General features: G+C 49.9%; 1 protein-coding gene and 1 long non-coding RNA gene across 4 annotated transcripts in view; one reads left to right on the top strand and one right to left on the bottom strand.

Annotated features, from left to right (window-relative positions):
* ARHGEF7 (Rho guanine nucleotide exchange factor 7) overlaps positions 1 to 17,052 on the bottom strand; it is a 99,088-nt gene extending 82,036 nt beyond the window's left edge. For 2 of the 3 annotated variants that reach the window (XM_034665485.1, XM_011231556.3), the window contains exon 1: positions 16,735 to 16,983. The gene's annotated coding sequence lies outside the window, so the exon portion shown is untranslated. The other variant, XM_019805288.2, reaches the window with a different exon arrangement.
* A 69-nt stretch (positions 17,053 to 17,121) lies between these two features.
* LOC109490459 lies at positions 17,122 to 21,479 on the top strand. The gene is made up of 2 exons (XR_002143785.2): positions 17,122 to 20,651; positions 20,777 to 21,479. It is a non-coding gene; the product is annotated as an uncharacterized LOC109490459 (long non-coding RNA).
* Positions 21,480 to 27,458: the final 5,979 nt, after the last annotated feature.

Below are 27,458 nucleotides of genomic sequence, written 5' to 3'. Positions count from 1 at the left end.
TCACCAGAAGGGTCGACACAGGCCATCAAAAACCTGAATATCTGGCCCAGATTCACCTTCCCAGCCTTAACTTCTGGTAGTCCTCTAAAAATTTTCTATTTTGACATATTCCTTATTTATATGGTCACATTTAAATACCAAGGTTAGCTCCTGAACACCAGAAATCAGGAAGGCTCACCTGTACAGGAAAATGGGGTTGTGTAACACAGGTCAAGCAAGCGTCACCAGCATCCATGTGGCAGGGCAGTGCCAGGAGGGTGACCCCTGTGTGTATCTGCAAGAGCACCCCAATGCATAACCCTCTACCTCGATACAGGAGGACTGTTTTAGGAGAAGCCACTGTGGTTTTCAGCAAAGCCTGAACCAACAGAATATTGTTGTAAAATAAATAGGTTTCAACGACACAAGTGCTAAGAGCAGATGCTGACCCAATGTGGAACTGTCAGTCATCACACTGTTGTCGAACTTCTTTGTCTAACTCAAGGTCACTGCAGCTGCTGTGCCTCCACGCTCCCCCACTCACTGCCACGCCTTCCCTGGGCTCCGGCCAACGAGATGTGAGCACGCAGACACACACCCGCTCCAAGCAGGACGAGGCACACCAGCTCCAAGCAGAAGCTGGAGGAGCCTTGGGGTGTTTCAACCAACCTCCCTGGTCTTTTCCTTTCAAGGACAGTGGTAGCAGCTCCAGTCTGGGCCTTGCCTCAGCCTGGATCCCAGAGCACAGCAACACCTCACCTGCAGTGAACACATCCCCAGTGGGAGAGCCCCCTGGTGTCCGAAGCCTTGGAGACGTGGGGGCTGCTGATTAACGCACCTGGCAAGAACTGGCCCGGCACCCATACACCACACTGCCCCCAAAAGCACTGATTCTTGAAGGGGAGAGAGTACATCTTCAAAACACACACACACAAAAAAGATAATAAGTGAAGCGGTTAGGGCACTTGAGAGTCCGGCCATGTTAACACCAAAGGGCAAAAGTTGAAAGCTCTTCGCTGGCTGAGACAGACTTCTCCGTTATTCAAAACAGGAACAACTGTTCCCCACAAAGTACTTCTCATTCCAGAGCAAACAAATTTCCCTCCCTTCCCAAACTCTGGACACGGTCATCACATAAGTCCTACAGGGAGAGGCTTTACAGCAGCCTCGGAGAAGCTGCCTGCCGGCCAGCCTGAAAGCTCGCCCCTGCCCACCCACCCGGGACCGAGTCACAGCCTGTGCCAGGTGCCCTACGAGCCAGCAGGGGGCATCATCACCTGAACCTCCAGGAGCCCTACTACTTGTCCGTGTCTACACAGCAAGTCACTCAGACCCCGAGGCTTAGCCCAGCTCCCTCACAGGTTGCAGGTGTCAGGAGTTCCAAGTGGCCCCACCAGGAGAACACCGCTCTGGTCTCTGAGAGGCAGCCTGAAGGCGCCCCCGGGGCTGCGTCCGAACCATGGCTGTGGAGGGTGGCCGCTCCTCAAGTCTGCACAGCAGTGAGGCCAACAGAGAGGGGGTGCAAGCACGCAACGGACAGGACACCGCGGTGCCTGCAACTCGGGAGCCGCGCGACTGCAGACCCGCACGCCAGGCCGCTCGTGGGGAGGCCCCAGCGCGGCCCCACCTTTAGGAGGGAGGACAGTGCTCGAAAACCACCGGGGCATCCACCCACCATGGGAGCCCTACCCTCGTGTGCCACCCCTCTCTCCACATCCCCTGACCACACCTTCTAACCACATGGTCAGCTCTAACAGCCATCCTGCAGCAGGGGACACCCCTGACAAAGAAGGGGGACAGGGTACCCACTAAGGTCACCAACTTAGTAAGACCTGAAAGGCTCTCCCATCCCCACATTGGTGGGCCTACCTCACCCTGGCTTCCAAATTCATGGACAGTACTGGAAATCAGAACTATCTCCCACAGAATAAAGCAGCAAATTTTATAGCAAAAAATAGATCGTATTATACATCATATAACAAAGAGGTCATCAGTTAAATCTTTCAACTGCCACTGAAACTCAAACTGGTTTAAAATAGCTCCAGCTGGTGGAACTAACAAGTCAAGAAAGCAAGAGCCGCAGCACAGAAACTGGAAGCTTGGGGCCATCTTTTCAGTCTCCTCTCCTTGGTGTGGGCTGCAGATTCAGGAATGTTCTTCCTGGTGAGGCAAAGCAGCCCCAGGCCACAGCCAACAAGCCTGCCATCTGAGGAGCACATGGCTGGCCTGGAGTCATACGTCACAAGCCCACAGCCGCAGAGGCAGAGCAGCTCGGAGCACCAAGGGCAAACCCACAAGGGCACCCCCACCTGCACAGTGCCCAGGCTGCAGAGATGCCGGAAGACATGGCAGCGGCAGTATTCAGGTTACCTCGGCCGCCGTCCACACACATACCGCCCCCCCCAGAGGCTCAAGAAATGCAGCAACTCCGCCTGATCGCACCCCACCACCACCACCACTCTGGCCCGTGGTGCCCTCAACAAGGAGGACACACACACCTCAAAGATGCCACTGGCTGAGGACACCGCAGGCTAGACCCAACAAGAAAACACCAGGGAACGGAAAGGAATGCTCTCAGGGCTAACGGAGAGAGTCCCACAGGTGCGGCCGGCCAAGCACGTTCAACTCACCTAGCTTTAACATTCCAAACACGAGTCAGCTCCTCCAGGGAGTTTATGAGAAAGCTATTTTTGATGCAAGAAACTTACTTTTGGCACAGTTCTGGAGTCTGGTTCGCAAAGTTTAAAAATACAGTTTTGTCCTATCACATTGTCAAGAGGAATCTGATTTTGTGACGAGACGAGTAGAGAAGAATCTTTAAGTCATGCTATTTCAGTTTAATGCAAATGGTCCATACCGATGGGGATATGTGAAGAACAGGACCCAGCAGGGATTTCGCCTCCTTGGTTTCTGTAGGTTTTGTTCTTAATTCTGCCTACTCCTACGCTCCAGGGATAAAATTAGTTTGACGATGGATTCTATCAATACATACCGCGGTCACCCAATATGCCCCCAAACGATTATTCATTTTAAAATGAGAACTAGAGCCTATCTGATTTTGTAGTTTCCACTGTATCAATGCCCAAACACAAAAAAAGGACAGGGACCACCCATGTAAAAAGAAACCCCAGACACATCTTTTAGGGAGTTTCCAGGAAAGGGGGGGGTGACAAAATCCTAAGGAGGGCAGGAAGATAACCAGCACAATGAAAGCATCGGTCAGTCTTCACCCTCCCATGGAGAAGCAACGGTCACAAGCAGAAACCACGAGAGAAGGTGAAGCACCGCCAGGCAGGGAGGCCCCTGGGTGCTGCGAAGACTTCATGACCAACTTTGTTTTACAAAGGAGAAAACCAGGTTCCCGGGCTCCAAAAGACTGTGTGACGAAGGACCCAGGAGAGCAAAGACGGGAAGCAGATCAGTCACTGCATGAGTCCTCGGCCGCGTGCATGCACGTGTGCAGGTCCGCAGCAAGCAGGGCAGCGGGAAGGGGCAGCGGTCGCAGACACACCCGCACAGACGCGGCACCCCACCAGCCTACACCAGGCCCCTAGTCTGCCTGCCGATGCCAAGGAGGCAGGCCTGCAAAAAACAGCCCCCACTAGATGCCAAACTGGGCTCTGGGCAGATGCACGACCTGCTAGAGCTTAAGATAAGTTAGGTGTGAACATTTCGAGCCAGAAATGTAATAAACACATTGCATTAAAAACTTAGAGCCAATCATTACAGAACTCAAACTCTGAGAAAGGTCTCAGAGATGGTAAAGTGAACACAAACACTACTCTCATCCCTCTCGAGGTTCCACCGAAATGACAGAAAAGGCTTTAAATAATGAAGGAATCTATCACAGTATGAAGGGTCCACATTAAGCACTTCCCAATGGGACCTATGAAAATACGGATCACCACTTGTGTAGAATTCTTACCTAAAATGTTTAACCTGAACCAGATGCCACCCAGACCACGGGCACTCTACAGGATAATAACCACCCCGGCCTCCTCAAAAACGTCAAAGTCCTAATCAATGATAAAGGTGGAAGAATTGTTCTGGAAACTAAAGGAAAAGGTTCTCATTTTAAAGATGGACGTGCTAGCTATTGAAAGGCAAATATCTTGAGGTCTACCACACAGGTTAAGTGACTAGCAAAATAAAAGTACCCAAATACTCAGAGCAAGAGGGCAAAGTGTCTGGATGGTAAACTGAGTGAAGGCTCAGGGTGCTCGCACTAGTCTTCCACGCTGTCAGCGTCAATTTTTCCAAGAAAAGGGCAGGGGCAGGTTAGGAGGTTCATTTGAGCACCCCCAACTACCCCAGAATCTTTTAAGTAGAAAATAAAAGCATTCACTTCGCCACCTACACAAGGACTCAAAACGAACAATCCCAACAGGCCCAACAGGCCCCGTGTCACTTCAGGGTCCCCATGGCTGCCTCACCCACCCCCTTCCCACCCCCTGCGCACCGGGCTGGCCGGGCCCCGCAAGGAAAAGGCTGGATGGAGGAGAGCGCACTTCCCGCCGCCCGTCCGAAGCTGGGCAGGATCCTTGGCTCTCCTGCAAGCATGGATGAAATCACCACAGTTCCCTCTCCCAGCCAGAGCTCTCGCGACCTCACCAAACCCGAATTTGAGGGACTCAATGGGGTCAGTTTTAAAAACCACACTAATTAAGTCAAACTCTCCAGGGGAACCCTGGAATCCATATTTTAAAAGCTCCCCACTCTGCAACCCAAGTGGACACTCCCTGCCAGTCCTCCCTGAAGGGAAGGGGACAGGCGCCCTCAGCCTCGAGAAAGGAGGAAACGCCAATGCCCAGCGAGTCCTGTCCTGCCACTTCAAGGACAGATCAGGGAGGTTCTCTGAACTACCCGAGAAAACACTCAGCACACGCTAATATAAAGTACGTTGGAAGTACATATTCTGGCAAGAAAATTATTTTAAAAAATAACATACCAAGGGCAAATTTCCCATCTAAATGTGGTCTGAGAGGCTTCGGGTTTGGTTTTGCTTTGTCATCACTCCCTGGGAACTGCTCCGCTCACTGGTTCCCAGGACCTGCGGGAGCTCCTCGGGGACGCAACCCGCTTCAGGGCAACTACCTGTCAGGAAGAGGGGGTTTCCCCTTCCCGGAAGGCCAACAGGGAATTTGTCTGCTTTTAAAACCCAAGGAGAGCAGTGAGGACTCAGACACTCAGAGCAGCCTCAAACACGGTGGGAGAAAGGAGAAGAGGTCGGAAGGCAGCACACTAAGTGACGACCATCTTCTCTGGGCAGAGAACTCTCCCAGGAGTCTTCACGCCTGAGCTCCGGATTCATGTGGCTCCCACCCATCGGTCCTGACTGACGTTGTTTCACACGGCCTTACTGAAAAATAAGAAACAGACCCTCGATAAACCATGTCCCCGCCAAATGGCCAACATGGCCATCCCATTCAACCGCGATGCAGAAAAAAAACACACGTAACCTAGTATTATTCAGGAGAACGCATGTTTCATACACAGAAACACTTCTCCCAGCGGTCTAGGCCAGTGAGGGTGCATCTGAGGCTAGGGAGAGGTCTTCTGGGCAACACCGCGGACAGGTGAGCGGTCAGCCGATGTGGCCCAGACAACCCCAACGCCCACAGCAGCAGCCCCAAAAAGGCCAGATGGAAGCACGCTGCAGGCCGGCCCTCATCCTCAGCGAGCACAGCCCTGCCTGCACTCCACACACGTGCAGAAGGCAGCAGCCAAGCGTCTCCTCTGCACCGGATGCCTCTACCTGACCTGTTTCCGAAACCATCAAAGCACTAGGACCTGTTTGCAACAAGACAAAGACGACCCCTTCCAGATTAGGGAACAAAAGAGTTTCCTCAACGCACACATGCCCACCCTTCCCTAGCTCCTCCTAGGGTGCCCACAGTTGGGGCGGGGGCCCTGAGGAAACTTCCCATCTCTGTATAGGGAGGCGGAGAACGTTCCAGCCACTGTACGGAGCGTCTGCAGGACACCCTCACAGTTCCTCACAGCAGAGCTACGGACACTCGGCAAATTCCGTTTTCGGACCAGGCCCCAGGGGGGCGGAGACAGGGCTAGCCAGGAGCAGAGGGGAGTGTGCAGACGGACGGCGCCACGAGGGGCCGCCAGCACACACGGGAAGGGCATCAGGAAGGACCCCGGGCCAGCACGCACTAGCCGAGCGGCCAGGGCCACATTCCTGAACCTCTCTAGCTACGGGTCTCAGCTCACTGGAGTCGTTACATGTAAACAACATACATGAAGCCACTAGCGCAACACCTGGCACAGAACACACACCACCACGTTCACGTGAGCCAATGAGCAACTATTACTCAGGACATTGCAAGTGGTTCAACATACCGGGGACAGAAAGTCCAAGAGCAGGGGGAGGGACAGGAGAAGTGGACAAGGCTCAAGTCACCACGGAAATGCTCCAGGACACAACCCTCTGAGTAACCGGGACCTGTCCAGGGCTGTTTTTCAGCAAGGTGGTGGCACGAACAGTGACAGAGGACAGGCTGGCGGAACACTGGGCTGGAGGCCACCTGCGCCACTCCACAGATGGCAGCACAACATGAGAATGAGGACTCAAGAGCAAACTAAAGGCTGTGTACAGGTCTTACTGGAATCAAAGCAGCCAGAAGCAACCTGACAACATGCCCCTGGCCGCCTCCAAGCTCGTGCCCCCAGACGAGAGAAGGACTTCTGCCAACCTGCCCACCACAGGACCACAACCCATGATCACAGCACATGTAGCTGGGTCATTCTGACGAGAAGGACCGACCTGTGGTGTTCAACCAACGCCGTGGGTTTACCTGACAATGAGCCAACCGTACACGACACAGCTGCACTGGCTCCATCAGAAAATGGGGGACATCACGGCGAATGCTCAAGACTAAGCCCCCCACTCTCCTGCCATACCAAGACCAGCTCTGCTTTCTGTCTCAGAGGCACGACCATCTCCTTGCCGTCTCTACTTGTCCTCATGTCCCCCCAGAGACAGCGTTGTCCGTCATGCTCATGTCAGCACTAAGACACCCCAGAATTGTGAAAGGACCCCAGTTATCTCAGGCACCCTGCTTCAATTAATCCCTCAGTACAGCTGGTGGAGGTACTAGTCGATTGTCCCCCACTCTGTTTCACGTGGCTTGGTTAAAGGTGGAAAGGAGGCTGGGGCCACCAATCTAATAGTGCAGAGCCAGGACTACACCCTGGTCGCCAGATACTTCAGTCTCGTTCTCAACACTACCCAAGGCAGAATTCCAACAGGTCCTCCAAACCCACCCCAAGGCCAGGGGCTCGCAATGTGACAGAACATCATCAAGCCACAGCAAATGGGATTCTGCAGATGTACCTGAGTGCATTCAAAGAGAGACTGTCTGGGTGGACTCCATCTAATTATAAGCCCCTTCCAAACAGCCTCCTGCTGCTCAGAGCAGAGAGAAAGTCAGAGGTGTGCAGCAGGACGCGACACAGGTGCATCGCTGCTGCGAGGAAGAGGAAGGGCCTGTGACTAGGACCAGAGCAGCTCCCGGGAGCAAAGAGTGACACCCGCCAATAGCACCAGGAAACAGGGCCCTCAGTCCCAAGCACTGAGAAGTGAATTCTGCCAGTCACCTCGGGAGCACCCAGCCAGCCATCCCCCTGTCAGTGAGGCCCGAGCACAGAGCCCAGTCAAGCTCCCCAGACTCCAGGCCTCACGGCGGCGCTATGAAGCTGCCCCACGTGCGCTGATCCGTTCGCTACGCTGCAAGAGAAAACCAGTACGCCACGGTGGCTGTCTTATGCGGAAAATGCAAGGACGGACCACTGTACACTCACTGAAACCGAAAATTCTCTAAGAGATCTAGACACTCAAGTTATTTCTTCCTTTGACAGAAACAGGAATTTCTCACTTCAGTTGATAGATCTGGCGTAACACAGGAGACTATAACGCACAAAAATTAGTTTTATTGATCTTGAAAAAATGTAACTTGCTCTTAAAAAGCTTATATAAGCAGCTTTTGCTGTTCTAGAAGAAGTATTCCAGGATCAATTCTCCCCGCTGAGCTTAGGAAGGTCAGCACTGGGCTCTTACACCCTAGGACGGGGCTGGCCACGGCACTGCTCCCCGCGGCACACAATACAGTGTGGGACATACACTTCCAGACCATCACGGTAACACACACGATGGATCGAACATCTTCAGACTCAACTGAAGTCACCAAGTGAACGGGTGACAGGATCTACTGCTACGCCGTTACCCTGCAGGTCCGACTCAACTACACAGGCCCTCATTTTAAAAGCCCCGTGTCTGAACTGACCGGGCCACATCCCTGGAAAATCTCTGGCCTCCCCTTCTTATGTAAGCACCTTTCATGAGGAATTCCAAAAAGGAGCTCTGACAAAACCCAATAGCTATAAACAGATCAAACTAGAATTTCAAAAATAGGTGCCTTTTGAGAGCAAGAAGCTAAGATTATCAACACAATCAAATGTAAAAATATTGCAGTATCCCACCTTCTGCCTCTGTGACCACACAGATTCCAAGACCTACGGGGTCACCCTTTCCAAACCTTTAATTTTGCCAAAGAAAACAAGTCCCAAAGGGCCTGAGTGTCTTCCATCGCTGCTGACCCTCCCGCACGCTTTCTGGCAGCCCACCGTCATACACACCCAATTCCCTGGCACCCATATTGAGGTCTGGCCCAAGAGGAGAGAAAGTCCACCCTCAAGGCACAAGTGAGCTGTCCTAAAGTCATCGGTCCTGCACACGGTCACGGTCCAGCACACGGACCCCTCTCCGGCAGCTCGCCATGGCTGAGAGCGCGCGTCCTACAGAAGCGTGGGCCACCCCAAGGAAGCACGCCCAAACAGCCCAGGAGCCACTGCAACAGGAGCTACAGAAGATGGAGCCAGCGGTCGTTTAGGTGCATAGAACTCAACATCAGTGAATTAAACTTTATCACCACCCGCCATTCTTCCTTGGTCTCATGCATGCAGCAGTTGAAACGAGAGCCTTCTATGTGCCAGCCCTGGGGACAGAAGTACAAGACGACCCTGCGCACAGGGACCGCCCTCCACACTCACTGGGCACGCACACCAGCACACACCGAACACAGCACTGCCCACCGCCATGGAGGAGACCCTACCCTGGCCTTGTTAGAGGGCCTCCTGAAATCGCCCTGAGAAAGGAGGCGCCTCCCACAGTGGAAGCGGGTTGCATACGCACCAGCGGAAAGTGGACATCTGGGCTGTGTCGGGGTCAGACCTCACTGATCTCCACCAACAAATCCCCCACATCTCTACTGCAGTAGGTCTGCTGCTGAACACCACACAGGACTCCAGCAGACTCCCGAGCTCAAAGGCAACGGCTCCCCCTGCTCAGGCCAGGGCCTGGTCCTCTCTAACTCTGCTTCCACAGCCCATGTAGTCCATGTGGAAGTCACCCAGACCTTCTGCATGAAATGAGAAAACACACTTCCAGCCATGGACGCTGTCCTCACTGTGGGTCAAGGGTCATCAACTCTTACCTGGATTTCTGCCATCGCCTCTTCTGGTCTTCTTGCTTTTGCCCTTCACTCCCTGTAGTCTACACCCCAGTAGCAGCCAGGATGATCCTGAGACTCTGGTCAGATCACCTAGGGGTCTGCTCCAGCAGCCCCACATCCCTGAGTACAGGCCAGCGTCCTCGGGTGACCACAAGGACCTCTACATCCTCTGGCCCAACACTGCCCCGTCTCCTGTCTTAGTCCCCCCACTTCTAGGGAGTCTGGATTTCAGCCGAAGACCCAGAGCAGAATCGGAGTCAAGGGGAAAACAACAGAAGTCGGATTTGCATGTAAGGGAAACCAGCCTGGAGAAGAACAAGAGAGGCGCAAGATCACTGCGGGGCTGTCGTGATAATTCAGGCAAAGGGTGTGGGTGGCCAGCGCAGGCGGCAGGTGTGGGAGGGGGCCAAGAGGAATACCATGGCATTCTGTTAGAGTGGGGTGAGGAGAGGAGAAGGCAGGAACAGCTCACCTGCTGAGGCTCTCAGGCCAGCTTACCACTCCTCCTCAGTCCTGGGCCCTCCCCTCCACCCAGCAGCCAGTCAGGCAAGTCGGAGGGATGCACAGACAACTCGCTTCTAGCAGAGTCTCCTGGGAACATACATGGGTCCCACATGGACCTCTAGGTCTCCATCTGCTCTAAAACGGGAGACTAGGCCACAGTGACCTCCACATGTCCCCTCCTGCTCCAGCACCTCACAAGTGCAGACCCCACCCCCACCCGCTGTGCTAAACACCCTGCTTTCTGCCTCCACCCAGGCTAGAGTGAGTTGGGACGACAGATTACAGCCAGTGAGGGCCAATCCCCATCACCCTGCCAAGGGGAAGCAGACGGGCATATGCACCCGCAGCTGGGGTCAGCAGAGCACGAGGGGCGTGTTCACGGGAGGTAAAGCAGAACTACCCTCTCGTGGGAAAAACCCACATTATTCCACCGCACATGTTAAGTAATGCCAATACTTACTAACTAGATAAGCTGCAGTTGTACAATTCAGGTAAGCCTGGCGAACCAGCCACACTGAAATGACACTCAACAGGTGTCCCAGGAGGCACAGCAGGCAGACCTGAGGAAACTGTACCCCCCGTCCCCCGATCAAGGGCCCAAAAAGGGCAAGGAGAATTTTGGGCTACGTCCTAGCACTGAACTGGTGGCTAGTGGAGGCAGCAGAATACTACACTGAAAACAACAATCCGGATTTGGCAAGAACCTCATGAGTATCTGGCCCAATGCCCCGCATCTAGCAAAGTCCCCTTCGTGGAAGCACTGAAAATTTACCTACAAATCCAAAACTCTTCCTCCCTCCTTACCCCGATGTTCTCCAAGGGGAAATGCAAGCCAGCTCCCACACCCTCGTCCACCCCTTCTCCACAGGACCCTTCAGAAAAACAAAACCCTGGTTCTCTATTGGGTCCTGCCATAACCACGGACAGGCAGAGGGATGATGGCACACTGGACGCCAGGACAGTTCTCAGTGCACGAGAGAGGATGCAATCCTGACTTTGCAGGAGAAGCAGCACCTCGCGGCACTTCGCTCACAGCGCGGCGGACGTGGGCCAAGGTCTGGAATTGGGTATCACTACTCCACGTCCTCTCACTGAGCTCACCCAGCCTGCCGGGGCCCACGCTGGAGACCTTAGTTGGCCTGAGGCCAACAGGACATGGGATAGGAATTCACAGCCTATGAGCCCCCATCACCTCTCCCTTTTTACACTTGGCTCCAGGTCACTGCCCCCGCCTCTCTTCGGGGAGGGACACATGGATTGTCACTGTTCAGGAGGCTTCTGGTGAGCTAGGACAGTGGGAGTTTCCACCATCACTAGCTCTGGACCTTGGGCAGGTGCCTATCTCCCAGTGCCTTGGGTCTCTAACCACGGTGTGGGGATACTAGAGGTACAACCTAGTAGAGTTGCCTAAAGATCAAGTGGTTCAGTACACACTTTACAACAGGTCCAGAACACCATCGGCTGTTATCTATCGTATACCCCTAAGAACCATACCACCAGGGGAGACCAACCATCGTATGTATGGTCCAGCACAAACACAGTGCAGACCCGATTCAAAATTCTTTAGCATTTCAGATGGTGTGAGCGGAACATTAAGCCAAGGTCAGAGCCCTACGTGATCACACAGGGAGGCACACCCACGAGGCCTGCCCTGCCACCAGCTAAACTCAGAACTTCCCTATGGCCCCTGCTGGGAAGCAGTCCAACAGCGTGGCTTCGCCATCATTACACAGCTCAGTCTCTTGCACTCCAGGCGGCAGCACACACACACGGGCCTGCTCGGTGGGACCACCAGACTGGAGTACAAATCCGGCATGCTCGCCTGCTGCGCTGGGCCCCGAGACCCGCCAGCCGCCCCACATCTAGCTCCTCGTCTGCGGGATATTTGTGAGTAAACACAAAAGAGTACATATGAAATGCATGGGCACGTTGCTTGCATTCAACAAATGTCGGTCCACTGAATTCCAAAGATGGCAGCCTCTTAACCGATCTTTAGACTTAGGCAGTCCAACACAGAGACTGCCCCCCACCGAGGCTGTTGAGCATTTGAAATGTGGCTGATCCGGAATGAGAAGAGCAGTGAGTGTGACAAATACAAACCAAATTTCAAAGACTAAACTGAAAACAGTATCTCAATGCTTGTATATTAGCTGCATGGTCAAACATTACAGATAGCCTAGGTTAAAGAGAAGGCGATTCACGGGAGCTTCACGATTCTTCTTTACGTAGTTACCACGAGTGTTAGAGCTATGAATGTGGTTCACATTATACTTGTTGGACAGCACTATCTAGACAACGCACTACCCTGCAGAGCTGAAGTGGAGGGGAAAGCCTAGTTACTTACTCTGGAAAATCAGCCTGGATAAGACACAATTTGGCAAGACACAAAGATTTAAGACAGAAAGTCAACTTTGACACTCTTTGCCAGGAAAAGTTAAATACAACTATAGTAACTGAGTAGAATTTGACTGTCTTCGCTTTTAAGTACCTACAAAACATTCAGAGAATCCTCACCTTCCAAATTTAACTCAACTTCCTTAAAGAAAAGGCAAGTTCTGACAAAGGCATGGTGAGTAAACTTCAAGAGTTTTATCAATAAAAGTCAAACCCTATGGCATGACCAACCACTTCCAGCTTACCACTGTGTCAGCGCTGAAGAGGACTAGCTGAGAAGAGAACTGCCATGTGGTCTCGAATATACCTTCACACAAAGCTGTAGTGGGTAGCTGAACTACCCACCTGTCTCAATCTAAGACAAAAGTAACACCTGCTGGGGGCATTCCAACCCTAGGAAAAGGACTATAAATGCACTTCGGACTTAGTTTCAATTAATTCTTAAACCTCTGTCAACAAGTTTTAAGTGTCCATGTAAGCACATTTAAATTTTGATCCTATTTTTAAATATTCTTTTGGACAAAATTTCAATCACAGCCTTGGCTAAAAATCTTGAAGAGCGGGGCGCCTGGGTGGCACAGCGGTTAAGCGTCTCCCTTCGGCTCAGGGCATGATCCCGGCGTTATGGGATCGAGCCCCACATTAGGCTCCTATGCTATGAGCCTGCTTCTTCCTCTCCCACTCCCCCTGCTTGTGTTCCCTCTCTCGCTGGCTGCCTCTGTCTCTGTCAAATAAATAAATAAATAAAATCTTAAAAAAAAAAAAAATCTTGAGGAGCATCAAGCATTATTCATGCTACCATAATAATCTGTCCTTCACTGTATTTTTGAAGAGTGTTTTTGGAAACATGTAAGACAGTGCTTTCCGAAACCTCCCCACTAACTACATCAACCCAGCTGATCCAATGCTGGAGCGCCTGCCTGTACTCATTTTTGTTCTCTGGACGTGGGACACTGCCTCCTCACACAGAGGGAAAAGCTCTTGCAGCCGGAGTGCAGGCCTGCACAGAGCTGCCCCTCCGGCCCAGACACAGCAGAGCAGGAGTGAAGTGTTTCTTAAAGGTCAGGAGGAAACACAGGCACCATCTGAGGTCTGCAACCTTTGTCCTCCTGTGCCAGCGTGCAGTGTGACATCTGGAGTGTCCCCCATCTGCTTTACCACCTACCCAGAAATAGGGTCACCATGGAGGATACCAGAGAAAAAAAGCACAAACGTTTATCCCAAGAGGTTTTTTATCCTCCAGAGGTCAAGAAAACATACGACAGGTGCAAGGAACACCTGCCTACTGCTGCTGGCAAGGTGAAGGAAGAAAAACTCTGGGGACAGTCTGGCAAGTGTCCGAAGCATTTAAAAGCCCCTACACCTTTAACCTAGCAGTGCCCTATCCGAGGATTAAGAGATACTGATGCATGGCCCCAACAGCGGTTCACGGGTTAAGTCTTGAGAATGGATGCACTGGGCTAGGCTTCCTCACTGCCAGACCACAGCTGTGCTAAGTCAAGACGAGGAGCAGAACATGCAACATGCGGTGTCCTTTAGAAAAGGTTATAAATAAGGACATAATTGAGAACTGAAACCAGAGACCAAAGGGAGACTCCGGAAAACTATAAGACAGAGCACTTAGTCCCCAGGAGCAAGATTCGCTCTCTCACCTATGTTGCATGTAGGTCTAGGACAATTCTGTCCTTGCTACGTATACTGGGCAAACTAGGGGTTCTCAACACAACATTCTCAAAAATAATTGGAGAACCACTGTGCCAGCTTCTTCTGTCAGTAAGTTTAAGAGAAGTACCAACTTTAATTGCCCAAACAGTTCCAAACAGGAGCATCTCTCAGATCTTACCTTACTACACCATTAGGAACATAGGGGAAAAGAAACCTGAATTCTTATCAAATTCCACACTATTTCAAGAAATGAAAGATTCAAATAAGATGCAAGATGGGTAGCAAAGAGAAAAACAAGAAGGTGACCCAAGCCACATGTGTGGTTTTCCTACAGCTGTTTTTTCCCAAGTTTAAAAATGTTTTCCAACTTAAAACCTAAATTGCTTCTCAAGGTTTAATAAATGTAAAACATATAACATTCCTTTAAAATTAAAACTCCTTCCATAACGAGAACCACCCGCTGGGGGGAAATAGCTGGTGTTCTACAGCTAATTAAGATGATAATAGATACAGAAACCATGGTGCTCAATTCCTCTTTTCCTTTAAGAAATCTTAGCACAGCTTCAAATGGTGGTAAAATACACATACAAAAAATAGCCCATTACAAACACATTTCACTCCGAACCCTTGGAAAAAAGCACCTCGACAAGTACTAGAACAAAAGCTAATCTGGAATTCAAGCTCAGTTTTAAGGACTGGGTTTGTCCTTTCAAACGGTTTCTTTCATCTTTCAGAATGTCATAAAAATGAAACCTGTAAAGCCTAGAGTGCACATCAGAAGTGCAAGGTCCTTCCGTGCCTGTTCCTTTTCTGCGTAGTTTTCTTTAAAGCCCCTGGGGAACTGCTGCACATGGTCCATGCGCAAGGCCAGGTTTCCAGAAACAGGCCAGCCCCTTCACACCACTGATGAGAACAAGTGTGGAAGCCCATGCTGGGTTCACACCACACCAAACTCCTTTCTCAGAGTGACTTCCTAAGGGGGGAGGGGGGGAGCAATCAGAGTGACATCAATTTAAGGGTTTTGATGTGCTGTTTTCTCACTTTCATTATCTCAGGTAATTATGAGCTTTAAGTGACTTTCAATTGAGCTCGTTAGAATACTAACAATGTGCCTGTTTATTAGAAGAGATAATTTACTCTTTAAAAACAAGTCACCCAAGGTTTCCTTGTAAATAAAAAATCACTATCAACTACAAATTTATTGATGGCCTACTGTATGCCAAGAACCGATCTAGGTGTTTAGGACAGACTAGGGATCTCTCCTAGTGCATCTTTAAATAAACTATTCTAGAAAATAATCGGAATATGAAATTTCAACAGCAACCTCTGGAAAACAAAGGATGAGGGGTTTTTAAGACTCAGCTTTAACACCTTCTTAAAGAGTCCCACGCTTAAGTTGTGAGATTATCTTAACGTGCCAACTGAATTTCAAATTTACTGTAACAACAAACAAAACTTGGTTTGAAGAAAATACAGTCTCACAACAAAAGTCAGAGAAAAGCAAACATCGCTATCAGCAAAGCATATTCTCAGAGCCCGATAAGGAAGTCAAGGGTAAAATGACAAAGCCTTTCTGAAACAATGTCGCCCCCTCCTAAACAGCCCTTTGGGTCTCTGGAATCTCTAGAAAGCTTTGCACTTATCTGTAAGTGACTTCCTCACAGATATCACTTTAGTAGTATCTGATATCTTAATGTTCACAATCATGCGTAAGAAGAGTATTTTGATCTCTTAGTTCTTGTCTAATTTCAATTAGCAGATAAGTTGTCTGTGTAATGTTTCCTCATAGATTTAAGAGCTTCTAGGTTTCTCCCTCCAAGAAACCTACACTAAGCTCGTCCTTTTAGGAGGGGAAACCTTTAACGGAATCATCCTACATAACAGGTTCTGTTGGAAATGCGTTCATATACTCTACAAGCCTGACTGAACGCACTTCAATTCAGATAAGTAAACAAAGGCTAAGGGTGGTAAAGCAGCAGGCAGAAAAAGGCAGGCACAGAACTGACCACAACCACGTTGACCTGTAATTCCCAAATAAAAGAACAGCTAGATTTCTGGGTCTAAAGCACTACCCCAAGATCAAGAAAAATCATACAGTAAACCCAAGCTGAAAAAGAGGTTTCCAGAGTGCTGCCACTGAAAAATTTAACTTAGCGACAAAACCTTAGCTAGCATGGAAAAGACACCCCGCCCAGTACACTCCCCAAGACAGAGCTTAGCTTGTCCCTACCCTAAACACCAAATGTTAGAATAAAAATCACCTAATTGCTGGCTGGAGAAAGGAGTGAGGCTGGGAGGACTTGAAGCCCTTTTTTCTGCCCGCCTGGCCTGATTAACTGCGGAGAATTCCGAGGGGCTGACCCAGACCTGAACGCGGGTCCCCACAGAATCTCTAAAAGCAGAGCTCAAGCGAAGGCGGGGACCAAGGAATCAGACTGCAAACGCAGTGTCGCCAATGTGGGCCACCTGCCCACGAGCCACTAGGGCTTTTCCTCACGGTAGCGAGGGCCAAGCCTGGGGCTGCAACACGGCGGCTCCTCCCCGCCCTAGGAGCGCGTTCACACCCTGGGGGGGCCGGCGAGCCAGGCCTCCGAGCGCCGAGGCTGCGGGCCGTTCCCCCGGCCAGCCTGCCCCCTCCCCAAGCCGCACCCCGCACCCGCTGCCCGCTCACCTCCAGGCGCAGGGAGGCCCCGCAGCCTCGCAGGAACTCGCGGATATTGCTCAGGCACTCGCTCTCGCTCCGAGGCTCCGGGTAAACCTGCAACACAGAGCACAGGCGCTGAGCGGCGGCGCGCAGGCCGCGGACGCGACCCACGGCGGCCCCGGCACCGGGCCCCAGGAGAGGACGCGGACGGGCGGCCCCGGCGGCCCGGAGCGACCCCTGCCGCCCCAGTCGCCCGCCCGCTCGGCCGCCGCCTCTCCTCACCCTCTTTCCTTCCTCCGGGCTGCACCAATCTCAGGCCCCTACCCTCTCCAGGAAGTGGGCTGCCGCCGGAAGTGACGTCTTCAGACCGCGCCCCGGCCGCCCGGCGCGCGGCCCCTTCCGGCCTCGCCCACCCCCTGGCAGACGCGGTGCACCTGGCCCCACGCGTGGCCGCCGCCGCCTCCTCCCCCACGCCCCCGGCATCTGGTTCTTGTCCGCAGACGCGGCCCACCTGGCCCCGCGCACGGCCTCCTCCACCTCGCAGGTGATTCTCGCGCTCGGACACGGTCCACCTGGCTCCAAGCGCAGACTCCTCCTCCTCCTCCTGGCGCCTGATCCTTGTCCCGGGATACGGCGCACCTGACCCCACGCGCAGACTCCTCCTCCCGGCACCTGGTCCTCGGCCTCGTCCCGTGGACACCGCCCGCCCTGCCCAGCAGGTACCGGAAGAGCTCGGCCTCGGCGGTGAGCAACCCCCGAAGGGGCTGGAGGGAACCCTGTGTTTCTTCAGTTCTTCCCTGCCACCGGCTTGGGAGAGTGGAACTAGTATTCTATCACGATGACTTAAAATAACTGGCACATAAATTATGCATGTTGGGATTGAAGTGCAATGTTCTCTCCCCCCCATACACACCATGTGCCTCATTAATGATTAACCAGAATAGCCAGTTACACGTCCGCGAGTAAGTCAGCTGGGGAGAAATTGTTTGCGACCTCCAGAGCTTCGAGGAGGGCTCGTGCATGCTGCCTGATGCTTTGGTCCAAGAGAGAACTGTGAGGGCCAACTGGCACAAGTGTTAAGGTGTTACTGACAGCCTTCCCACCCAGAAAGGTCAACAAAACCGAGTGTAATACCCATAATACAGAGCAATCAAGGGAGAAAGAAGCCAGAGACATCACAAGGACCCTTTGTCGTTCTAACGCATATGAAGACGACTCAGTTTTGGGAGTTACTCTAAAGCACCATCCAGAACTTTAGCATTTGAGGACATTCAAGGCACGGCTGTCCTTCTCGGGAAATCGCAACATTCCATCAGGACTCACAGGAATACTTCGGTTTCATTTCAAGGAGCTCAGGTCTTTTAAAGTTTGAATCTAAACAAAAAACCAGCATGTTGAGAGGTGCGAAGAGGGCAAAAATCAGACTTTTTTTCCTACAATATAAAAATTCTTAGAAGAAATTGCCAACATATTTCCTCCAAATTGAAGATTTTTTTCCAATGAACAGCCAAACCAAAGCTGCTTCCTAGTCCATCTGCTCTTTAAAAGAATTTTGAAAAAGTATGTACCAAATATGTAGTTAAAATCCTTCAAAATTTTAAATAGTTGCAAAGTTTTAACTTCTGATGTCCTGATGACATCCTGAAACTGCTAAATATCCTTTTAAAAATGTCCAATAGACTCCAATTACAATAGAAATACAATCCCCATTCTCAGTCTTAAAGAATTATGAAAAAGCTCGTTTAAAAATCAGAAATTTTACATTCTTTTCTCCAACTCATTCCGCTTCCCCCAACAAAACTGTATCCTAAAGTAATACATTTTTATACTAAAAAATTTTACTGATCACACTTTTTTTGCAGGAGACCCATATAAATACAGCCCATTCTCATTCGTGGATTCTGTGCAAATTCACATACTCGATAAAATTTGTTCGTAACCCCAAATCAGTACATGTGGCTCCTTCTCATTTATAGACGTGTACAGAGCAGTGAAAGTTTTGAACAGCCTTCACATACACATTCCTAGCTGAACTTGAACAAGGTCATGCTCTGCCAACTTATTTCAGCTGGTAATGTAAGCAGATGTCCTTTTCAAAGGCTACTGGCACATTTTTCACATTTTTGTGCTTTTTGTTCATGATTTTGCGGTTTTAAATGGCCCCCAAGCGTAGTGCTAAGGCACTGTCTAATGCTCCGAAGCGCAAGAAGGTTGTAATGTGCCTTACTGAGAAAATACGTGTGTTAGACAAGCTTCGTTCAGGCCTGAGTTACAGTGCTGTTGGCCGTGAATTCAATGTTCATGAGTCAACAATACGGTATATCCAGAAAAAGGAAGAGGACATTCGTCGATCTGTACGTGAGGCCACTCCAGAAAGTGCTAAAGTAACATCAATTGTGCGTGATGCAGCTATGGAAAAGATGGAAAAGCAGTTAAATCTGTGGATCCAGGAGACGACAACCAATAAAAAGAACATAGTAGACAGTGTTGTTGTGAGGCTGAAAGCCAAGGACATTTACAGTCATGTTACCCAGGGTCAGGAAAAGGTTAAACCCTTCTCAGCAAGTGCAGGCTGGCTTGCACGTTTCAAAAGGCGATACCACATGAAAAATGTTCAACTTGCAGGCAAGGCAGGTCCTGCAAATCAGGAAGCTGCAGAAGAATTTAAAAAGTATCTGCTAAGCATTATACATGAGTTATATGGAAGAGCAGGTTTTCAATGCTGATGAAACAGGCTTGTTTTACAAGAATGTTGGCAAACGAACCTATATAATGCAAATGGCATCCAAGGCTCCTGGCTTTAAATCATTCAAAGACCGTGCAACCATGCTACTATGTGCCAATGCCAAGGGTGACTTTAAGTGCAAACCCCTAATGGTACACAGAGCACAAAACCCACGAGCACTCAGAGGGAAAAATCTGAACCGTATGCCGGTCCACTGGAGGTGGAACAAAAAAGCGTGGATGGCATCCGAAATATTCTGGGACTGGTTCCACAACTGCTTCATCCCAGAAGCTGAACGCTATCTCCACAGCAAAAACCTTGCCTTCAGAATTTTATTAATTTTGGATAGTGCCCCAGTTCATTGCCATGAAGAACTTGAAAATGCCCACCCCGACATAGAAGTTCTCTTCATGCCCCCAAACACTGCCTCTCTCGTCCAACCCCTCAGTCAGGGCGTAATAAAAGCTTTCAAGGTGCACTACACCAGGGAGCTCTACAGCAAGGCTTCTGAGGCTCTCGACACCAACAAGGAAGCCACCATGATGGACCACTGGAAATCCATCAGTATTCGCAATGTTATAGATTATATCAGCCTGGGACAGTATCAAGCAGGCTACTATTAATAACTGTTGGGGAAAGGTCTGGCCAGACTGCGTGAAAAATTTTGAAGGCTTTGAAGGTGTCACAGAAAATATAAAGACCAGTGTCGAAAACATAATGCATATTGCACAGCAAATAAGTGGAGAAGGCTTCAGAGACATGAGGGAGGGGGACGTGGAGGAAATTTTGGCAGAAATGGCAGTAGAACCCACCAAGAAAGACCTGGATGAGATGGCAGAGCATGGCACTGGAGTCAGTGATGATGACGAAGGAGACGAAAGTCAGCCTGAAACTCCAAGAATTGTCCCTCTCACGGCAGCCAAAATATCGGAATGGAATTCTGCCCTGGAAAAAATTTTCAATGACATGGAAGAGTGTGACCCTATGCTGGAATGCAGCCTCACGTTTAAGCGCCTGACCTCCACTGCATTCATCCCTTATGCTGAAACACTTAAAGATTTGAGGCGAAAAGCCAAGCAGACAAGGCTGAAGGAATTTTTCAAGCCAGTTTGGGAGGGAATGTTGCTGACAACATCACCAGGTTGTGAAAGTCAAACTCCTGGGGTGGAACCACCTGATCTCACATGCCAGCCTCACTGATGCCTTCCTCTTCTGCCGAGTAAGTCACGCACTCTCCTTTGGTTTTCCAGGGGGCAAGTCAAGGTCTCGAGGTTTAACCACACTGCCCTCTGCCCCGTCACAAAGTGAGCTCCACAAGCAAGGTTTTCATTTGTGTTTTCACAGGATTCCAGGTGTTTCTTCTTTGTGCGATGCTCTCGTGCATGACTGTCCTGTGCTGTGGGCGCACTGTGTGCAACCGAGCGGGAGAGGCAATCACTGCACGGTGCTGTCCCTGGGATGGTGTTTCCTTATGAAGAAACACTGCACACAACTAGTTATTTGTAAGGAACACATACTGAATAAGCTGTCTTCACACAGAAATACATCTAAAACAAGATCACGTCTCGACTGGTGGACAAACACGTTGTGATCTGAACGCCAAGGAAACCAACCCTGTGCTTCCCCCAGGAACAGTGGCTCAGTAGTTGTAGCTCAGTGTTCACCAGGACCGTAGCCCAAACTACCACAAATCACTAAAGTCAGCTCTGCCTTTAAGATTGTTAAGCCATGAAGATCTAATTGTTACCATTTTTCTTCTAAAGTAACACAACTATTATGAGTACATAAATGATGGGAACAATACACTACAGTTTTTGAGGAAAATTATCAAATGTAAAATGTAAGACTTTGCCTGGAAATGTGTATCTTAATGAGATGTAGAGGGTTGTTTTTTTTAATTAGTTCATTTACTCATAGACAACTATCAGTTTTTGCTAGAAAGAAATACAGTCCAGCATTAATTCTATTCCTGTCTTGGGGGTTTTTTATGCAAGCGTTGAGAAACCTCATTCCTAAAAATAAGTAAATAAAAAATGGAAGGAGTTTTGTTATTTTGTAACTTGATTCTTTGATGCCTTCTGAATTACACAGCCAAAGTCCAGATATAATCGATCGTAAGTAAAATCTTGAAAGCATCACTTAGCACGATTAGGGTCTGCTGCAGTCTCTCTGAAAGCGAGCAAGTAGAAACCCCGAACTGCAAAATTCCAGACATTAAAGCCCTTTGCTTCTCAACACCATGGGTATCTGTCCATTGGTTACATGGCAGGGAGGTTTTCCATCTTGCAGCAGTAGCCTCAGGGAGATGAGTGAATGGTCTGCCTTTTTACGTGAAGTGGGAGAAGGGGGCGTTGGGACAGCTCAGTGAGCTTGTCACCTTCCCTGATCTCAGGCACCTTCTCAGACAGGTGAGTGCACGTGCAAGCTGAGCAACTGGACATGAACTCCTTTAAAAGTCTCCACATGGGTGCGTAGAGCTCGCGCGTTCCATGAATACTGTACCTCAAACAACATACTGTTTGGAAGACCATAATGTAAAAGAGTCCAAACTCTATAGTAAGTACTGCCTGACCCTGTAACGTACTGCTGACCTTGGACAAGTCACTAGACCCATCTGGGTCTACACCCTTATCCCCAATTTAAGGCTCAGCCTTTCTCACAGAGCTGTTGGCAGGATAATAAACTAATTCAACAATATGGGACCTAGTCTCCGTTCCAGATCATGTGATAAGCACTGTGACCACAAGAGAGACAAGGGCCCTGCCCTCCGTGAAACACGGAAGAATCACACGCAACATGGCAAGTGGACCGTGGAAGCACAGAGAAAAGAAGCATAAATACTGTGGGCATAGGGGAGGGCCAGAGGCCTAACCAACAAAAAGAACATCGGAGCTGGAGCTGAAAGGGTGGAGGCAGATGGAAGTGCATTTTCAAAGGTGTGACATTTGAGAAGCCCATGGTGTCATGGAGAATGGTGAGTAATGGGCCAGTGAGGTCATGGGGGAGACTGCAGGGGGAGAACTAAATCAGAGATGATGCAAAAGAAGACATTCCCCAGCCCCCTGCGTACCTCAGTAAAGGAGCGGTAAGAGCGAAGGTGAGGATGCAAACAAGTCATCAGCTAAATACAAATTAAAACCACAGGTAACACTACGCACCTGCCAAAATGGGTAATATGGGAAAAGCGGACACTATCAAGTGTCGACAAAGATGGAAAGCCGTTGGTGCCCGATATCTGACCGGTGGGAGTGTGAAAGCATACATGTGGAAAACTGGCAGTCTCTCAAGAAGTTAAACTTACCTAAGCCCCAGCAATTTAGCCCCCCAGGCATTTACGCGAGAAAGATGAAAACACGTCCACAAAAAGCTTGAATAAGAATGAGCACGGGGCGCCTGGGTTGCTCAGTCAGTTAGGCGTCCAACTCTTGTTTTGGCTCAAGTCATGATCTCAGGGTTCTGAGATCGAGCCCCGTGTCGGGCTCTGCCCTGGGCATGGAGCCTGCTTAAGATTCTCTCTCTCTCTCCCTCTGCCCCCCTCAGAAAGAATGTGCACAGCAGCTTTACATATGCCTCCACAACCCAAAGGCACTCTCCAGTGGCCACTTTCCAGTGACCAGCAACAGCCCAATTCACCCCCCAGAAATCCTGGCCCAAATTTCCCACAGTAATTAACTCCAGGCTTTTCCATCAAGAACTCTAATCAGTCAAAGGCACGGACAGTCCTAAAACCATTGTGATTTTCCTTGGAAATACAGCTTTTGTACTCAATATTTGATAAGGGATGTGTCAGTTCTGAGAATTTGCAATAAACTAAATCACAGCAATGTTACAGTCATACTTGAGAGACGTCCACAGCTGCCCAGTTTCCTCCTTCTCAACTCTTCTCTACCACCCATTCCATGCCGGGAGCAACCAGCTGGCCACCCTCGGCCCAAGCGAAGTGTCAACTGAGGCAGCTAGCTGCCTTCACTGGAAGTGTTGAGAGTGAGTTTACAAAACTTCGCAGGAAAGAAAAGGCACTTCCAGCAAGGCAGCTAATTCAAACAGGCTCAGTGCACGGCAACAACTTAAGATCAAGAGTATGGAAAACTGTCACAGGGTGTGCCACCTGGGAAATACCACTGCCCAGGATCGTAGTTCCCGGAGATTCTGACTGAGTAGGTTTGAAGTAAAGTGCAGAAGTTGGGGGCAGGGGGTGTCTGAAATTCCCTGACTGACCTTCAGCCAAGCCTGGAACACGGTTATCCTGTAACTCAGTGTTTCTCAAACATAGCACACGCATCAGAACACCGAGAGTAACATCACTACGCCCCGCCAGAGTTTAATCCCAGGGTCTGCAGCGGAACCCAAGGCTGTGGACTCCTGGTGTTCCCGGACATGCAGAAGGTACCAGGACCCTACTTAGGGAACTAGTGGCAGATTCCAACTGATCTATTCATCAAGAAATGTTCTGTTTTCCCCCCACTGAGATACCCAATTCCAAACCACAGAACAAAGGTCTCTGGGTCTCTGCCATTAACAGCCTCACCCCCGCAGCCACAAAGAGCTACCCTTCCTCCGAACATCTGTGGGTCTGTACGCAGCCCCCACCGTACAGCCAGACTGCTTGTGCGCACCTTATCCCCCCCGTTAGACAGGAGCTTCCTGAGTGCAGGCCCACAGGCGTCTTCCATTACACAGTCAGCATGCTGTCCACTTGCTTAGGTCACTGAACTCAATGATCTGTGAGACAACCTTAGCATAGAAAGGCTCAGAGAACACTTGAAGCCATTCTGTTCTTCACAGACGAGGAATCTGGGACTGTGGAGACGTGACCTGCCCCAATGCCTGCAACCAGCATACCGCACCAGCTTGCTCCGGGCGGCAGACCTCAGAGGACCACAGCCACCAGGCTCCCCTCTCTCTGCTCTCCAGGGTTCAGCCAGTCGGAAGCCCGAGCAGGAACCAGGTACCACAGTGATGTGCTGGACCTGCTCCCCAGAACTGACTATGTGCTCCCCACCCCAGCTCCACCGCTTGGGTAGCTGGGACCGGCCACGGTGCGAGTATTTACACCACAAAAATGGGCAGACACTATGAATCAGGGCTCGTCGCCACAGGGGGCCCACGGTGAAGCCTTTACCAGCACGCCACTGGCTGTGCTCCTTGACTAGACCACGGCTCCTGGCGGGAGCTCCCACCAGCTCCCGTAACCCACTTCGCCCACTTTCCCCTCCAGGCCTAGGGGCACTCACGGCTTCCTGGGGTGCCTGCACGTCTCTCGCTGACTGTCCGCACCCCTGCCCACACTTTGTCAGCGCCCTCTGCAGTAAAGTCTTCAGCCACCTCTGCCTAGCGTGCCGACAGTTTGCTCCTGGGACCCTGACCCAGTGAGCTTCCTGGTGGTACAGTTAGAACCGCGTGTCACAGCAGCAGATGGGAAACAATTCGGAGAGAGGATTGAGTCAATTACAGAGTACCGTATTGCCGCAAGCAGAGCCCCACCCACCAGATCCTTTCAAAAGGCGGCAGCTTTAATTACTCATCTATTACAGTCTCCCAGTTACACTACGTGGGGAAAAGGAACATGGGGAATCTATGCATAACATGCTGCCTTTAGTGTTTAAAAAAAAAAAGCAAGAAAAAAAATGTACATGGGAAATGTACATGGGTCCTTAGAAAAGCATGACGTTTCTCTGGAAGCACATGCCAGATACCTTCAACAGGGGTTGCCTCCAGCGAAAAGAACGGGGGCCTGGAGGGCAGGGGAAGAAGGGAAACTTGCTTTTCACTTTATACTTTTTTGTGCCCTGTGAATTTTACACCACATAGGAATTATTAATAGATAAATTTTTTAAAAGAAGAGGAAGAAAAATACTCCCATCTAGTGTTCTCCTCAGGCCAAGATGCCTTCCCCATTACAAAACAGTGCTCAGAGAGCCCGGCTGCCAGCGGGTTGGGGTCCTTGTAGAACCCCCCACACACACACATCCCCCTGTGGAAATGCAATGCTATGGTTAAAATCCTAAGGTCACCTTAATTAGCACTTCACGGTTCCTCTAATTCTAATTACCTGGTACCTCCCTTTTATTATAGTTAGACTGCAGCTGTCTCCTTCCACAGCACTCTGTGCTCGTTCCACTGCAAACGATGGTCAGTAGAATGAAAATATAGGTCGATAGAGCTCACTGGGCAGTCTACTGGGCATCTCTTCCACCAAACCCACTGGAAAACAAAGAAGCATCCAGTAGAAATTAAGGACTTGGTTGCCAAATACCCGACAAGTAAATATCTCCCAAAAATGTGTAGCCTAGGATTAGAAGCAGCTTACTGAAAGAAAAATTTAAGCCTTTCATGAAGTCTGTTTTTCTTCAGCTCTCCTTCTTCAACAGATCCCAAAGCCCATTTCTTGTATGGATGCTACAATCATCTGGGGGAAAAAATGTGCTCTGTTAGTGTGGAACCAGCCAAAATAAATGGCAAAAACAAATATAAATGTACAAAATCTCCAGTTCCCAAACTAAATTCATACATCCCAGACATGTGGAATGTCAAGGAGAGGACCAGCAAGACTGCATGGCTTAAATTAACTTGTGTGTCCCCTGAGGCTTGCTTCCCACAAACTCCAGAAGCACATTTTTAGACCTCAGAGATGGTGGCAATCATCCAAAATTCATGCCAATGCCAAAAATGGATTTGAAAAAAAAATGAACATAAAACATTCATCAGATAACCTAGAATAAATGTCTCCACTGAAGTTGTATTTTCTTCCCACAATAATGTTGATCAAAACAGGCGGGTGTGCATTAATGGTCAGGTGAAAGCAATCTGGGAAACACCGTGTGCTCTTTCTGGCTGTGATTCGGACACCAGCAAAGCAGAGGCACAGGGGATGGGCCGTTGTTATTTCATGTCTCATTACGTTCTGTAAGTAGATGCCATTTTTTTATGCCTTTGAAGGATCCTGATACAGGAAAACAGAAAAGGACAAATTCATAAAACTCAAACTGGGCCTTGTCATCAGAGATTTTTCTTACCTAAAGTTTTCAATGGTTCATATGGAATAATCTTTTTCTTCTCTTGTTCTCGTGATTGTGACCTACTGAAAACCACCCATGAATTATGGCACAGCATTTTGCAAACCTGAGCCACTGCTTACTTTATCCTTCAGCTTCATTTCTATATTATTTTTTTTAAAGATTTTATTTATTTATTTGACAGAGATAGAGACAGCCAGCGAGAGAGGGAACACAAGCAGGGGGAGTGGGAGAGGAAGAAGCAGGCTCATAGCAGAGGAGCCTGACGTGGGGCTCGATCCCATAATGCCGGGATCACGCCCTGAGCCGAAGGCAGACGCTTAACCGCTGTGCCACCCAGGCGCCCCCATTTCTATATTATTTCTGACCCTTTGGCATCCATTTCCTCTCTTGCCGAACACATTTCAGAATGGTTAGTGATACCTTTTATTGTTGTCCATCAGTGGAAAATTCTATGAAAAAGATTTGTGGTCTCTGATGGAAAGGTGCTAAATAAATCCAAAGTGGGTCTTGCTGTATATCCTTGTAATATCAGTGCAGCAAGTAGGGCTGAAAACCTGCTAGGACAGGAGGAATCCCATCCTAGCAGAGAGCCCTTGCATTCTGCTCTCTGAATGGGGCCACTAGTGGCAGCTCCGTCTCCCAGGCCTGCTCCTTGCCTCAACCTCAGCCCTACCTTGGACCAAGACACCTTAGGCTAGAACGTCCTCTCCCATCCCTGCAGCCACCGATGGCATTCCACTGTTGAAGTCTGTATTCTCAGATGTCTCAGAGGGTTTTTGTGTTTGCCCTGCTGTTCCCCATTTGTTTTACCTTAGCTCCTCATCCTTGCTTCTGAAGTAGCCTTCTGAATGCCCCTCCCCCCACCCAGCAAAATCGAAGGGCCATGCTGGGAGCTACAGAGCCGTGCGCTGCCTTGTGCCCTCCCAGCTAAGGGATCTGTCTTTCATTTTTAAACTGCTCGAGAAGCTGCATTTAAGGCAAGTGAAAGCCTCTGTGTCAGAAGACTG

Source organism: Ailuropoda melanoleuca, chromosome 7 (assembly GCF_002007445.2).
Source record: "Ailuropoda melanoleuca isolate Jingjing chromosome 7, ASM200744v2, whole genome shotgun sequence".
Taxonomy (NCBI): Eukaryota; Metazoa; Chordata; class Mammalia; order Carnivora; family Ursidae; genus Ailuropoda; species Ailuropoda melanoleuca.
The sequence above is the reverse complement of the archived record's forward strand: the minus strand, read 5'-3'. Positions and strand labels throughout refer to the sequence as shown.